Raw genomic sequence first — 15241 nt, forward strand, 5'->3', positions numbered from 1 at the left:
TTTATCTTTGTGGAAAACACTATTTAAAGAATATGGCGCCCTTAAGATAGAAAATATTGACAATTTCGATTCCCGGTGATTATCACATGTAACATTATTTTTAAACGGACTTTACACAAAAATGGAACATTCTACCAATATAAACCCAGAGTACCTTATTTTTCAGTAAAAAGTCAAAAAAGTCAAAGCATAAAATAGTTATGGCAAATTTTACCCCCATCCCCCACCAGTGTTTGAACGTGTGAACGTGTCTGAGGAAAATTCGTAAATTTCGTTATAGTAGCGGAATGAGCACGTAAGAGTTAAGCTAGTTATCAAATTTCTTAAATTTATCTCAACTACTTTCCGAGTTATTTAGATTATCATCAGAGTGGCCCCTTTAAGTGGTTATAACTTCTTTAGGAAGAATTTTTGGACCCACGTTTATATAAAGAAAAAGTAATTTTTTTCGACATAGAAATATTGCCCTCTAATTTCGGGACACCCTGTATATCTTTGAAAAATTAATTTGTGTTTAATTATTTTAAACATAACATATTAAAAAAAAATAAACAGATTGACTGCCTTCAAAATTTTCTTATATATGCTCAAATATTCACTCTGAAGAAAAGTTTTTTTATTTAAAAAAAAATAGCACCCATAAATTATCAAAAAACGCAATTATGAGGTTAAACTTACCAAAAATCTACCAAAAGCAATAAAACTAAAAAGACATAAAAAAAAACAAACATAAAACATACTACAGGAATGAGACAACCCCCAAATCCAAAGTCAAAGGCTGTGCGGAAGGGGGCTGCACTTGAAAACGCGGACAAACAGCCATTATCTATCCACATTGTCAGTGCCGATACCAGGGATCGAACCCTGACCAGAATAGGAAGTCTGGCCGAGAAATGCTTGCCACCGCATGCTCGACCGACTACGCTACCGTGGTGATATATTACCGAATTTATCTTTTTTACGTGGTATTCCGATTTGTAGACTGTATTTTGTTTCAGGGGGCTGCACTTGAAAACGCGGACAAACAGCCATTATCTATCGACATTGTCAGTGCCGATGCCAGAGATCGAACCCGGACCAGAATAGGAAGTCTAGCCGAGGAATGCTTGCCACCGCATGCTCGACCGACGACTACTCTACCCTGGCGCTATACTACCGAATTTATCTTTTTTACATGGTGTTCCGATTTGTAGACTGTATTTTGTTTCAGCTTTGAGAAAGGCTAATATATAATCCAAACGTCGGTAAATTTTGTGTGTTTGTTAGTCATCCTTAACCCACAACTCTTAAAGGGAACTATTACCATTAAGAACACAACTAAAAGTCTTCATAAATGTTTACAAGCCACGTGACCGCCCAGCTTAGGCAACCAACAATGCATGGCTGGTATTGTCAACTAAAAATCCCTAAATCTTAACGTCACCAATACTTATGATTCGTTGATAAATGGTTGCAAGCCACGTGACCGCTCAGCTTATGCAACCAACATTGCACGGCTGGCACTGGCAACTAAAAATCACTAAATTTTAACGTTACCAATATTAATGATTCGTTTACAATGAACAATGACAACCCATTACATCTACGCTCGAGATAATGCTGATTGGTCGAATAAAATCTCGTGGAAAATTACAGTAATCACCAGCCAGTGAAACAGAATGAAGGAAATAAAATTACTGTTCCAAACAAAATCACGTGGTTTGCAATCATATAGGAAAACTCCTTACTACAAACCATGACATAAAAGATTATTGTATCGTAGTTTATAACGTCAATGGCAAGTAACATTTCTTTATACATATTTTTGCCTAATTCAAGAGTGTCGGTTCAAGGTTGGACATCCTGTATTCCTTAATAATATTGATGGAAACTAAACGCTTGCCATTATACTTCCTATTTGTCAAACAAATGTTCGGTTTGTGCAAACCGAACTAACCATGCGGTTTATATTTCAAAGCACGTATAATTCAGCTAGTAAATTTGCAGCAAGGGATAATTTTCAGCAGTGCAAACATTTTCAGTTTTGGAATATGGACATAAGTAACGGCTGAAACTGTTCCAGCGTCCAAGTTTAATGCTGTAAACTAAGTCCGAATTAAACTGCATAAAATGGTTTAAAATCACTAATGGACTAACCACGGTAGATAAAGATAATTTTAATGTTCCATACACAGGGTGCGTCCCTGAATGGGGGTCATTTTTATATTACGGCTATAATGAACAGTAAAAATTTGTTTGATACTACAGAATCCAGTGATGTAGTCAAATTTTAAATAAAAAAAAATTGCTAATCAATTTTTATGAAACAAAATCATATGCCGCTTTTGCTTAAACAAATTTGCAACCTGACACCTTTAACTGGCTCGACCTCGTGGTGCGAAGTTCGTTTGGAATTTAATTAAAATTGTTTTCTATTTAAATATCTTTAATATAACCAACTTCTAACCATCGGCACTGACAAAAAATACAATGGCTGACTCTACCTTGCGGGTTTATTAGTTTTTCCAAACCCTTAGTGTATCACTATTGTCGTCCCTTCCATCTTAGAATAGAATTAGACAATAGACATGTATACAGAATAGTAACTGCACCACCGCCATCTGTTGCTGGTTTCCGGCGATGAAAATAGTTCAAATTCACAATTAGATGCACTGTCTCCAAAAGCCAGGCAACCACTGACTCTCTTCACTTTGTCACCGTTGACCCGCACTATCTCCTTCCACTAACCATGTGCACTGTTAGTTGCTGATGCATTTTTTTACATTGCCCATATCCACAAATCTACAGATATATGAAGACTACAGGGTGGGCGTGCTACAAACTTGATACTGTGACACATATATTGAGGTACAGTCAAGGTGCAATGTCATTGTAAGTTGCCTACATGAAAGGGGTTCAACTGAAAAGGGAAGGACTTTGACAATAAATTAAAAATCAACACATGAAATCAAAATAAAAAAGAAAGAGGAGTAAAAGAGAATATTAAGAAAATTTTACACAGTAGCAATTAAATTGATTTTTATTAGTTCAAAAAATTATTGTAAATAGCATTATAAGAAGAGTGCACTGAGAATTTAAAATATATATACTTGAGTACGGTCTCCAGGAAACGGACCGAGAAACAAAAAGTTAGTTGATTTTGAAATTGGAAGAGAAAGGTTATTAAAAATTTTGCATCACACAAATTTTTTAACTCCCCGGAGTTAAATTTTTTGGAATAATTAATTGTCTTAGCCGAGAGAAGTTCGAAATCTCGAAACTTTCTCTGAGACTGGCGCCCACATCTAAGCACTGAAGGTAAGTGATTCTTCCTGTTGTTATTCTGAGCTATCCGAGAACTACATACATATAATATCATATAATACACCCACACATTTATTACATAACAATATATATGTTCATAATTTATTCAGTCTCGTCGAGATTCAAGATTTGCTTTGGAAACTGAAATACTAAGTAACATTTACAACTAATGTTTAAGCTATAAAAATACTATTTCACAGATTATCTCTTTTCTGGACCATATAATGCCCAATAAAAAGCTTTAGAAGAATAATAATAATAATCTTATTTTAAATAGAATTTAATTACATGAAATATAAAAAATATCCACTGTTAACATTAATACTTCTACTACAACTACTCTTCTTCTCATTGACTGACATACAAGATTTTTAGATCCTGCACATTGTCAATAGGTGTTGCAAATACAAAAACTGAATTTTTTATCCCCTTCTTATAATTTTCATACTTGGAAAGGCCACTGTGACCGCATTAGTTATAACGCATAGACACTAGGGAACTGCGGTTGATTGTTGTCAAATCTCCCAATGAAGTAATTTGGAGGATTTAAGTTTGGTGACCTTGGATCACGGTTTGTTGGAAGAAGCTGCACCTCTTCCATTTATTTTGGTAGACTCAGTTGTTTATTTCCCAGTTAATAAATTGAATAGCGATGTTGCTTCGTCAAGTCTAAACCATAGATGGTTTCACAGATTAAGCGATACAACGTGAAGAACAGATTTTCAATAAAGTCACGGCATGTATTACGATCTAATCTTAATGGAAGAAAGAGCATTCCAGTAAGGTAATCTCTAAATATGTAATGAAAACTGATGATAAATTAACTTGTTGTGGAAATTTTTCATGGAGTTACAGAAAAAAATCTCCCCGTCAGAAAAAATAATGTGATTTAGAAACGATGAATCTGGTTTATAAAATACCCACTGACATAACTTTTACCACCGAGGAAAATTATCTGGTAATAACGCTTGCAATCTGACTGTATTGTATGAATAGAAATGATAATATTTCAAAAATTTTTGAATTGGCTGATGACTAATCAAAGCACCTATTTTTCAAATACTTCCCAGATGATCGTATACTTCACTAATTACGGTATATTCCAATTGAAGTGTTGTACAGAGATGTCATAATGATTACAGGCCACGTGACCAGTAATTTTGTTTGGAACAGTAATTTTATTTCCTTCATGTATGCAATTAAATTTCTATAAAATTAAACATTATTGAAACAATAAGATCAAGATTGCATTCAAACACAACATTCTGTTTCAACGGCTAAGATTTTTCAGAGGACTCTGTTCAGGCAATCAGTAATCGCATTATCACGATCGTAGAAGTAATGGTTTGTCATTATAAACGAATCATTAATATTGGCCAAGACTTAGGGATTTTTTGTTGAGAGTACCAGCCCTGCACTGTTGGTTGCCTACGCATGGCGGTCACCGTGGCTTGTAAACATCTATGAAGGTTTTGTAATTGTTTTATATCAAAAGTTATAGTCTCTTGAAGTCTTTGCAAATGGTAAAACGCGTTAAGGATATATATGTTGATAAATTCAACGTGCCTCGATTGCATGGCCGTCAGCAAGGTCATAAACAATTTTCATATCTGTCTGACTGATTTCTAGCTCATTGGAACTTTTGTATTAACCAAGAAACACCCTGCAGATACTCGAATTAAGGACCACGCTGATTTTATGCTCCAAATTTCAATTCCAGGTAATTTTTCGATCCTTTACAAGCATTATTAAGGGATAAATATCGACGTGTGAGCGGAAACATTTTCCTTGGACGTATTTGAAGAAACATGTTACAGAACATAATTCTCTTTTACGACTGAAATTCTATTTTCTAAAAAATGTGGAACAATTCTCTTAGGAGATTAGGTAGTAATAAATAATGCAGAAAGGGCCGATCGGGTAATAAAGACATTATATATGCAAAATATATGCCCTCATGAATCCGCGCCGCGAAAAATTCCACAATAGGCGAGGAAATGAAATTATATTTTTTCATAAAGCGTCCCCAGACGGCATTTGTCTGAAAGAGAACTTTTAAGATTTTTCCTTCCTGTTTTTATTTTATTTTTATTCATGAATGTTTTTAGAAACATCTCCGGGCTGCAATAAAGAATGCATAAATAGTTCCTCCTCTTCTTGGCTCATCCTCTCTATCCGCTTTATTGTCTCTTAATAGTCACGTCTCTATTTGTATATTATGGCTGCTCTTTATATCTAAAAAGGCGTAATTATACAACATAAATGGTGGTTAGCAAAGGAATTTTATTTTTAAAATATATAGTAGTTACAGAAACTGGAAACATGAACAAACATTTGATGCGTTATTTTACTTACTTACCAGCTCCAGTACGTCATCTCAACCATACTTTATTTAAAAGAAGAATAAAACACTTTCTATTAACCAACGCATTTTATACTACGCAAGAATTTTTAAAAAGTGATTTCACCCTAATATGACTAACTTAGACGTAGGCTTCGCACACTTCAGTTGCATTGTTCCAGTTTTTTTCTTATTACATTACTCATAATCTTATTTTAACATGTATCATTTACTGTTTGTTTGTTTTGTTGTCCCCTTACAAACATTTTATTTTAACATTTGACAACCATTTATTGCTTGTACTTGTGTTGTTTTATTACCATTTCCTTTATTCTTTAAATTATGAACTAGTTACGTGTCAATACCGTTATATGCGTGTGTGTACTGTGTTGTATATTTTACTATTATTTTTTTCATTATGATTTTATATTACTACTATAATTTTTTTTTTTTTTTGATGCGTGTAAACACTTTTTGTGTATTAACACTAATAAATATCTATTTATTTATCTACTTTATGTTAATCTAATTTATTAGCACTTTTGACGTCGTTTTTCGATTTTCTCTAAAAGTCATCCTTATCTTGTTATATTAAATCAAATGCCGAAAATAAAATAGAAAGGAAAAGTAAATGCTGACGCTACTAAACAAAAAAAAATGTGAAGATTTTAAGAACCACTGTAGTCGAGAGGAAATGACACGTTAAATTTTCACATAGCACAGTACGATAATTGTCAACACATAAACGATCTTGACAAATTAAACCATATCACACATTTACAAAATAATAGCCTGTGATTTTTTTACGCATTGATGTACTCTATTTGTTTTGTGTAACCTCATAAATAGAAGTCTTATGGGTGAGACTATATCCCAGATAAGTACATTCAAGAATACCTAGTTAATGGTTTTCTAAAAAGTTCAAATAATGTTGTACAGTTTTCGCGATGCAAAAAAAACTTTTAACAATTGTTCACAATAAACATTAATGTAGATGTAGATCTTATACAGGACAGGGTGTCTCATAATTAGCTGCCAACCCTGAACAGGCCGATTCTATGATCAAAACTAAGTAAAAAAGTTCATATGAACATGGGTCCGGAAATGCTTCCTAAGGGCACAGGGACCCATTGAAGAGGGAGGAATGGAAATCATTTTTTTGCAATATCTCTCAATCGCGTTGTGATAAATGAATGAAATTTGGTATACACAGCTAAATTTTGATGAGCAATTTGATGGACTAATCCATTTATTTCCACAAGGTCCATTGGGGTGGGTACGGGGGGGCCCTTGGTACTTTGCGTGTGTAACTTTTTCATCTTTGACTTTTTAACAAATTGGACAGCAAATTCCGTTTTCCCGAACTGTTTTACGTTAAAAAGGTACTCTTGTTTCAAATCGTTATCTTTAACGGTTTCTGAGAAAATCGCTCTTGAATTAATCCCACTTTGGTCAATTTCATAGTAATTTAAACAAAAAATAATAATAATAATTTAATACGTAATCAGTAATACACATTATTGATGTAGAACAATTATGATATGATGATTTGTTTATGGCTTTTGCGATGGTAATGCTGCGCGGCAGAACGCGAGTACGGCAGAAGGTTTCCAAACAGAAGGCTGACATCAAGGAGGACATTCCTCACTGTATTCCGCAATTTAGCTGCAACCGTCACTTTTCGAAGGGATCATAAGATGGAAACTTAATTTTGATAACAGACAACAAGCTATTTTAAAAACTGTTCAAAAAACCCTCCACCTTCTCTGATACAAAGTCTTGCCCTACGTGTAACACTTCTCGAAGCTATTAAGATGCTAAAACGGTTTTGACGAATTTCATTGGCTGCATCATTGATACGCTGCAGCAATTCCTCACGGGTATCGACTTCGGTGGCGTAAACTTTTTGATTTAGATATCCCCAGAAAAAGAAGTCCAGCGGGGTTAGGTCGGGAGAACGCGGCGGCCAAGCTACCGGTCCGTGCCTCCCTATCCACCGTCCAGCGAAATTTTCGTTTAGGAAATTTAGAACATTGCGACCACTATGTGCCGGGGCTCCATCGTGTTGAAAAAACATGTTACGTCGTAAATTTAGAGGCAGATCATCGAGAATTTGGGGAAGATTTTCTTGAAGTAAGTTTAAATAAAGATTTGAATTGAGACGTTGTGGAATTTCAATAGGTCCAATCAGAGTGTCGTGAATTATTCCCGCCCATAAATTTATGGAAAACCGTTGCTGGAAGTTTGTTCTCCGAACAACATGTGGGTTCTCTTCTTCCCAATAATGAGAATTATGAAAATTTAATTTTCCATTTCGGGTAAAAGTAGCTTCGTCACACCACAAAATTTTGGAAGCTTGCTCGTTGTCCAGCGACAAAATCCAGCGACAAAATTGCATACGTGGCGCAAAATCTTCTGGTATCAAGCCATGTACACGTCGATAGTGATAGGCATGTAGACCTTGTCGCTTTAATATTCTTCCAACCTGAAATGTTAGTAGCACATCTAATCAATTCTGTTAAGGAAATCTTTAAGATATGTAGTACCGTTGGCCGAGGAACATTTATTTGCCTTGAAATGTTCCGTATGCTAGTCGTAGGATCTTGTTCAATAGCGTCAAGGACCTCCGCTTCCCTATTAATCCTGGGACGTCCTTGACCCGGTGCCTTTCGAAAAGTGGCGGTTGCAGCTAAGTTGCGGAATACCGTAGGGAATGTCCTCCTTGATGGCAGCCTTCGGTTTGGAAACCTTCTCCCGTACTCGCGTTCTGCCGCTGCAGCATTACCATCGCAAAAGCCATAAATAAATATCATATCAACTAACTCTTGTCCCGTAAACTCTTCCATTTTTTTCGCTTAGAACTATTAAATTGGCAATCGGGTTGACAATACTTTGACATAAGAATACCTTGATAATTTTGTTTAAATTACTATGAAATTGACCAAAGTGGGATTAATTCAAGAGCGATTTTCTCAGAAACCGTTAAAGATAACGATTTGAAACAAGAGTACCTTTTTAACGTAAAACAGTTCGGGAAAACGGAATTTGCTGTCCAATTTGTTAAAAAGTCAAAGATGAAAAAGTTACACACGCAAAGTACCAAGGGCCCCCCCGTACCCACCCCAATGGACCTTGTGGAAATAAATGGATTAGTCCATCAAATTGCTCATCAAAATTTAGCTGTGTATACCAAATTTCATTCATTTATCACAACGCGATTGAGAGATATTGCAAAAAAATGATTTCCATTCCTCCCTCTTCAATGGGTCCCTGTGCCCTTAGGAAGCATTTCCGGACCCATGTTCATATGAACTTTTTTACTTAGTTTTGATCATAGAATCGGCCTGTTCAGGGTTGGCAACTAATTATGAGATACCATATCAGTACGACATACGTCATGATTAAATTAACAATGTGATGTTTGATAGGAGCGGAAAAAACGTTTATAAAACTTTTTTTTATCAAACAGGGTTGTTCATCATGTACCAAACGTTTGTAATAAGCAGTTTGGCACAGTTTATACAATATAGTCTATAATTTGTTTATTATGGCTGTAAGAAATTTTATAAAGGAAATTTATAAAGATTTATGAGATAAAAAATTGGCTAGAGAAAATTATAAAACAGTTTTATGTGTATTGTGTTATGATCACATTGTTGTGTTCAGGAGAAACAACACAACTTATTAATTTCTTAAATGCTTTTACTAACACATGGCATTTATTTTTAAAATGACTATAAATTTATATATTTTATATGACGTGATAAATTATAGTGGCATACTAGCAGTAAGTTTAGTAACTGATTAAGTTTCGCCAAAGAAAAATGATTTTGAGATGAGAAAAAATAATGTTTCTATAAAATATGTAGCATATACGATTTTAAGTCATCAAAAATAAAGGACTATTTTTGTATTAAATTAGATAATAACAGCTATGTAATTATTCAAATACATATATCTAATAATATGATTTTCATTTAATAAAACGTATTTATAACTAAAAATATTTACAAAATATATATACAAATATATATATTTTCTAAATATTTTTTATAAAATATATATGTTTTTAAATAGGGTCATATTATAGAACGCAAAGTAATTTATACTAATTTTTTGCTTTATATTGTCTTTTAATCAAAGAGGAATTCCAGTCAAAAACATATAAATGGAAAACAATACATGTATATAAGAAAATAGTATTTTCGTGTGTACTACCTTACTATCCGTATTGGCTGTAATTTTTTTAAGGGACAATACTCGTAGCAACATAATATACTCTAATTTGCCCTCCAGTTATGTATATTCGCATTTTAAATGAATCTGGTCAAGTCAATAATTTTTAAACAAATTTAATTAAAAGGTATAATCTTTGTCTTGTTAAGTAAACCCACAAAGTATATACTCGTATACTGTTGGAATCAGGAAGAAGTAGAGATTTCGAAAATCGTTTGGTACGTATCTTTGAAACGCTCTGTATAATTTCTATTTTCATAAACTCATTAAACTCATATAATGATGGATAAAAGAGATAAGGGGGGTAAAATGTTATATGAATACCCTGTACAATATAAAAACAATATTTGAACTTGTTTATAAAAGGATTTGAATAATGCAAAATAGCGATTGCGTAACTGTAATACAACAGTATAAAATCTGCTATACTATTATTAAAAAATACTATTAAAAAATTCCAGGACTAACTTCGATTTTTTTATACATTGCAGCACATGTGGCGTCCTCTAAAAGCTTTTTTGTTAATTTTCAGATCAATACTTCCAAAATTACCTCAGTTTGTTCAAAAATCTATATAAGATCCAATGACTTAAAGATCAAACAGTCATCCTACAAAATCAGAGCCTACTAGCACTTTGTTAAGTATTCTAATATAGGTTGCAAGATAATGTATACATTTAAAAAATATTTTTTTGACCCAAACCGCTCATTTAATCAAAATTTTACAAGAGGCCCAAAAACTTCCAAATGGTATCACCTATCACATAAAAAATAGTTGTCATTATCTCCCGAAAGAGGAAAAAGTTATGAACGGATATCACCATACATAAATTTCGTAGAGAGTTGTAAGTTTTAAAAAACACTCTATAACACTAAACTGTGTAGATTGGAAGCAAAAGTCCACACTTCAAAAATAATCGAAATCGTATAATACGTTTTCGAGTTATTTACAAAGTTATCAAAAAATGTTCACGAACTTATCTACAGGCCAAACGAAGCGATTGTTTCTAAAAAATATTGAGCATACATATGCTAGACCTTTTAAATTAAGAAAAATAGAAAAATATGGCATATCGGTCTTGTTTCCTACATACGTAAAACACAGGAACTATTGTACTTTTGTTTACAACTATTAAATACAAAGTACTAACTTTCGAAAACATCTATTACTCCGGGGCGCCCGCGGACATAAATTTAACATAAAAATAATGAAACGAATTTGCACCACTTTAATAGCCAAGGGCATGCTATAAATTCGCTAGAAATGTAGGAGCGTTCAGGACGTGCTTTTTAAGGGCGCTTACTTCGGCATTTATCTAGTGCGGAACGGTCAGTTCGAGCAATAAAAAGCTAGTTTTATAATTGTCATAAAACGCGGCCAGAGGTTAGGCCACCCCTCCTCTAAATAAATACAAATTTTAGTGGCGATACATTTCTGTCACCATAAACCACTCCGATGTGGTAGTTAACAATTATTGCACAACCGTGCATGGCATACTTTAGGTATACATTAATGTCACTATTAGAGTGCTCTCTCAGTGCAACTTCGAGTGCATTCTTAGATGTAATTTAGTGCCTATAATGACATTATCTTGTACTGTAAAAAGAAATTAATAGGGCCAAATGAAGTACATGGAATGCAACACTGTGGTACATTGTTTTGCATATATATTTTTATTATGAAGACTGTCGCAGGTTTAAAGTGACGAGTTTTTAACGGAACAGGAAATATAATAGCCTCAGCTGACTCTCTAATACACTGCACAGGTAATTTATACAACTGACTATTGCATTTCGAAGATATAAACCAAACCTATGATCGCCCAGGTTTCGACGCATTACCGTTAGACAAGCGATCGAACGTCGACTTTGAGCACTTGCAGTTATATAACCAGAGACAAATATCTAGCCAGTACGGATTTTTCGTATTTCATTGCATGTTGGAAGAGGTGCAAACTATTTCATTTGGAAACTCGGAAGACGTAGAGAACACCGATATCAATTAAAATAAGTTGTCAATTAAAATAATTGCTAAAATATGTAATTTCCTCAGTTGCTTGCTGGCAGTCGTCGGCTGAGAGCAGAAATTCAGTGCCATGAAAAATGAAATGGTGTACTTACATTTCATATTGTTCAGCATATATAACAACATAAGAAAATCAATCTGCATATTCTTATGGCACAGTAACTATTAAATTTAAATAACTAGGTCAGTAAATTTTGATCGTGTATTCACCAAAATGGCTTCCAACTATAACATACATAAATGACATTACTGATAAACATTAATCTTCTTCGTTGTTCACAACAAATATTCTTCAATATGCCTTCCAAGAACTAGCAAAGTTATCTGTAAGACCTCTTCAGACTTTTCAGAAATATTTTCAGTGACAGGTGTTTTAATTATAACACTGACTAATAATTTAAATAAACATCCCATATTTTGGCTACCCTATTATCACCCTTGACAAAGACTAATCATGTAAAAAACACACAAATTGGAAAAAATAAAAATAATACGGTAAATACCATCATGCCACGTTTCCTTACTTAATCAAGCTTTATGAAAAAAAATACCTAAGCATATTTCTTTAATTATTGTAGATTTAATTTCTTTGGTCTTCCAGATAAGACGTTTTAAGTACAAATGCCCATACATATAAACTTCTTTCTTCTTATGACAAATATCGCTTTCCAAAAAATCTACCTTTGTTTCTGTATGCACCCTATACAAAGTATTTACAAAACATATTTCATTTACTTCAACTTAAAATCATTCAGTGATTGATTTGATAGATTAGAATTGAATTTGATTGGATGAAATAAACTTAATGAACTTTGAGTCGTAAAGGCATAGTTGTCAACTTTCGATTTGACTTGTCCCGTTAAAGAAGCGGACAGATCATGATAAATTAGGTTCCTGATAAGAAGGAAAAACGTAAATGGAACACAACTAACAGCTAACGTACAACTAGGAAATCCTAATTCTCTTGTTTGTTACTCTGGTAATTCTTTTAAAGCTTTTTGCCTCGTACGGAAGTCACAATTTCATTAATGATGGAGTAAAATTAGTCGCTATTTAATGATAATAACGTATTTCCTCAAAAGGAATTTATCTTCTTGACTTAAAAGTTGTTTCATTAGCACGTCATGTTTGAAAGGAGAGTAGCTATATATATGTGACGGAAATGTATAATTTTTATTTGATTTAATATTGTTATTGGTTTTTTTAACTTTAAAACCAGTTAAATCTACATCTGTCCCACGAAGGACCCCTAGAGGTATTGATTGATTTTTTCTACGCCAAAAGCAAACGTTTTCTTATAAAACTCAAATCAACAGATTTTAACTACAAGGGTAGATGAAGAAATAGCAAGGGTAGATAAAATACTTTAATTTTTTTAATGTTATTTTTTTATATATACAATTTACTTTTAATTTTCGTTTTCAGATAAATTAATATGATTTTTAATCGTACAGTTAACATTTCCAGAAACTTCTATTCTTAGAACAGAACTTTCTTCATGTAAGAACGTTCAAGTAGAACTGAAAGAATTTTCTTTTCCATCAGTATTTTCTTCGATACTTCAACGTTTCTGGGTGCTGAGTCTTCTACATACGCTTCAACCACTGAAAACGACTTCTATTCTCCTTTATGCTGCTATCAGGTTAGTATTAGAATTTGCCAGCATTGTGGCGGAAACAATGGTCGGTACGCACACTGAATTCGGTAAATAAAGAATTTCTGGTGAGGCATGTTTTGAGAACGCAAATCAGCGTATACCCAAAACGCTCACTGTACATTTTTGGTCGGTAATGCAAAATGAACTATCTCGGCTAGTTTTGGTATCAATAAGTGACCAATTTTCGATCATCAACATTATAAGTCTTCAACTCGTATAATTCATTGCATGCTCCAATATAACGATCTGTAATATAAAAACTGAATTACTAATATTATTGAAGAAAATATAAAAAATTCCCTTTACAAACCAATAGTCGTCATCTGAAGCATATCTTAAAAATCTTAAAAGACTTTCAGTTCTTTAGGTTTGCAACCACCAGTTAACTTCTTTAGCTTTGTATTCAGTTTAGTGTATCTGAGAACATTATGAAGCGTTATTTGATGAATCACTGTCACTGATACACCTTTTTCGTTATAAACAGGCATGCATCGACGAAGCAAAGAAAGCCATTGAAAGTACAAAAAATCAATCGGTATAGGCAATCACACCGAACACTGAATTAAATATTAAATATAATATTAAAAACACCAAACCCCAAAAGCTCTACTTTAATTTCTGCCCAATAAGAATCGCAGCCGAATGCATTAGAGAAAGTGGAATATAATCCAAGCTAACTTTATAACATTATAAATACCAAAACAGATTTCGACTATTCTACAAAATTAAAAATGGACGGGAAGACGTTTTAAAATACATAAATCCTAAGCTCTGGCACATTGCGTGTCCTCCAAAGATTTGAAAACTTTCAAAGGAATCGCCATCCAGTTCAAAGAAATATACTATACAAACAAAATCCTTAGTTGCTGAATTTTTTTTCACACCTGTTAATCAATCTATCACCATAAAATTCCTGAAGATATGTTCCTGAAGATAGTTTCTGCTGCGGTATGTGCTGTAGTTCCATCTTCTTCATCGTCATGCATTAATTCCCGGGCTAAAATGTTATGGTATCGTACTCAATTAATTACTTCTTGAAAAAAAAATCGCTACTGATATCTATCTTCTGAGGATTTAATGCTTTTCCAATAAAACTGTGTGGATTTTCTGGAGCCCATTTCGATCATTCTGACTGTTTACATAACCAGATAAATGTACCCATGCCTCATTGGATTAAAAAGTCAGGTATAAGAAATTATCGTCGCTTAAATGTCTATTAAAACATCCTCAATATCATAGTGGTTGGTTGTGATCAGAGGGGCGCAACTCTTGCACAACAGATATCTTATAGGGATACATCTACAGTTTCTTCTTTACTGCCTTATGAACAGTTCCAACTACCTACCTACAGACATATTGTCAATATAATATGTACAATTATTTCTTGTAAATGCACAAATTAACCAGCGTAAAGTTGTAAGAATCTGGAATCTGGAGTTTTAAGGAGGCTAGCTTAAAGAACTGCAGTACTTAGGCCCCATTGGGCCCCTTGTACTTCTTCCCATTAGATCAATCCACCTGAGCTGCTAATCAACCTATTACAGAGATAAAGGTGGTGACGTTGCTCAGGGGATCTCTCTGATATCGGCTATAGAAGGCCAACGTTATCCCAACACGGATTATCTTATTAACGTAGCACATGTAGTACTGTCTCGTTTCCTGTTCACAACCCCTACAA

This window comes from Anoplophora glabripennis, unplaced genomic scaffold (genome assembly GCF_000390285.2).
Source record: "Anoplophora glabripennis isolate ALB-LARVAE unplaced genomic scaffold, Agla_2.0 scaffold37, whole genome shotgun sequence".
Taxonomy (NCBI): Eukaryota; Metazoa; Arthropoda; class Insecta; order Coleoptera; family Cerambycidae; genus Anoplophora; species Anoplophora glabripennis.